Raw genomic sequence first — 2,500 nt, 5'->3', positions numbered from 1 at the left:
CAATAGGCCTTTTGCAATAAACGATCACATGGTACAAAATCCGCCATGCTGGAGGGCAAGCTCATTATTATTCCCCCACTGGGACATTAAAACAAAGAGACCTGAACCAGTCAAGTTTGACTTGCCTTTGTTTTAATGTCCCAGTGGGGGAATAATAATGAGCTTGCCCTCCAGCATGGCGGATTTTGTACCATGTGATCGTTAATTGCAAAAGGCCTACACTGACACGCAACTGGAGTTTGTTGGAAACCAGCCAAATATATTCCAGGAGGGTGTCAAGCTATGCTTAATTAAAATCTAAAAATTTGAGAGCAATATTGGATGCGCAGAGAAAGAAGTTCACCACAATTCTTAAAATGGATATGGGTCCTCTGAGTTAGTCTTTTCTTAAAATGCACTTTTTTCTTGCATATGTTGTTCCAAAATCACCAACTGACCTTTTCAGCAATAGCGACGCCACCTTGGGGCAATCCATGGGCTTGTGAGCCTGAATAGACCACAATGCATCAGGATTCAAGATCGTATAGCTATCGTGAAAAGGTCAATTCACTGACTTATATAGATCAGTAATGACCTGTCTATACCTTGATTTAAGTCTGCGCAAACTGTATGAGTAGGATCAACTAATTCGTTAAAATTGATTTGGACCTTGATGATTGTTCACATCACTCCTTTGGCTAACATCTCCACTAACTGCTTTTGCTGGATGAATTATATCGCTGGACATCGGGACAGGACATAATGGTAAACCCAATGGCTTACCACAAAAACCAGGATTGCGTCATGAAATGGGGATCGCTTCCACTGCATGCATCACGGGCTGTGTTGCGTTTTTGCAAAAAAATTAGTCCCAAAGAGTCAGTCCAGCGTGTAACTTCCTTTAACTTTAAATAATTAGCAACTGCATGGTGGCAACATAACTCGCCTTGGTGGCGACTTTGATTGCATATTGGTGGCAAGTTCCCTGCTGACGAGTCCTCCGTCTTCCTGGTTGCCAGACAGATGACTGGATTCCACATGGGTACATGTGTACCTACCTTCCAACTCACTGAGCTAGCCCCCCAAGTGCTTTGACATTTATTTGGGAGTAAAAGAGCAGTCATTAAGCAAACCTTGAAAATACTTTTTGCAGGAAGAAAATATGTCCCCTAATATTCAACAAGTCCATAAAGTGTAGGAACTAACCATGCGTCTCTTTTAGTGTGTCTTTGCTGCTGCCTTGATCTGTTTTAAGTGTCTTCAGGGTCTCTTAATCAAATGAAATCAACCACTTGATTAATCAATCAATACCTTAAAAATGATAACTTATACAAAGAAAGTTACCAACAAAAGCATACAATGTGCATGAATACGTATGGAGAAGGGTGACAAGAAAAGTATACGTGATCTCTTACCAAGAACTCAACTGTCTCCATAAACAAATATGAATGAACTTCACTGGACAGGAGATACATGTAAGTTCATAGAAAAAGAGTTGACATTGCTCTGTCATCAAATCGAGAATTAGCACACGACAATGTTTGGCAGGATTTCCACAGTGTTTTAAGATAACGGTAGCAGTGACAACAGGCCCTTATAAAACTTACGCACTTTTTTCTTTGAAATTTCAGGTTCTTTTTGTGTCAATGGACATAAACAAAATGGACTACTACACTGTACGTAAGAGAAAACTACTAACAATGGAGGTTTTTAGGAATATACATGAACATCCTGAGAGCCAACTAGGCGCAAGGGGTGTTGTGAGTTAATATTATTGTCGTCATATGCAGTAACACCTTAAATATCTACAATGTACAATATAATTAAAATATAAGCCTAAGTCATCTACTATATAAAAATTTAAACGTCTTAAAAGAAAAAGGTCTTATAAACTGTATGCTAACTTAAATAAAAAAAGGTTTTAAGGGATTGCTTAAAAGTTGCCACTGAACCACATTTCCTAATCTCTAGAGGTAAATTATTCCATACCTATCATATTAAGGGCAACTCAGTCTGCCGGTTGGCAAGGCAAATCACAATCATAGAGGAAATTTTATGACAATTAATTAGTGCGCTCGCGCGATCGACTAAGGATGGAGTGGTCTGAATTCGGGTCATGGCCGGGGAACTTGTGTTGTGTTCTTGGGCAAGAAATTTATTCTCACGGTGCCTCTCTCCACCCAGGTGTATAAATGTGGACCAGTGAATTTAATGCTGGGGGTAACCCTCCAATGGACTGACATCCCATCCAGGGGGGAGTAGAAATACTCCCAGTCGCTTCATGCTACAGTAACCGGAGATAAGTGTCGGCCTGATGGGCCTTCTAGTCGCGTTGCCAGTGTTCGACACTAACGCTTGCCCGATTGCCCAGGGCAAGCGAAATATATCCGTGGGCAAGTAAAACAACTCTAAGACTTGCCCGATTGGGCAAGCAGAATGTTTGTTCAACTGATATTTTGCGGAATGATTTGAATTGCAACGAAGAAAGTGACTAGTAATATGACGTAGTCACCGCAGACAC

General features: G+C 40.6%; 1 protein-coding gene across 1 annotated transcript in view; it reads right to left on the bottom strand.

The window, feature by feature from the left end:
- LOC138029167 (uncharacterized) overlaps positions 1 to 1,264 on the bottom strand; it is a 13,991-nt gene extending 12,727 nt beyond the window's left edge. Inside the window, exon 1 of the mRNA XM_068876874.1 lies at positions 1,186 to 1,264. The gene's annotated coding sequence lies outside the window, so the exon portion shown is untranslated. The remainder of the gene's footprint in view (positions 1 to 1,185) is intronic.
- Positions 1,265 to 2,500: the final 1,236 nt, after the last annotated feature.

The sequence above is a fragment of the Montipora capricornis genome, chromosome 13 (genome assembly GCF_036669925.1).
Source record: "Montipora capricornis isolate CH-2021 chromosome 13, ASM3666992v2, whole genome shotgun sequence".
Lineage (NCBI taxonomy): Eukaryota > Metazoa > Cnidaria > Anthozoa > Scleractinia > Acroporidae > Montipora > Montipora capricornis.
Note: the sequence above shows the minus strand (reverse complement) of the source record. Positions and strands in the feature narration are given on the sequence as shown.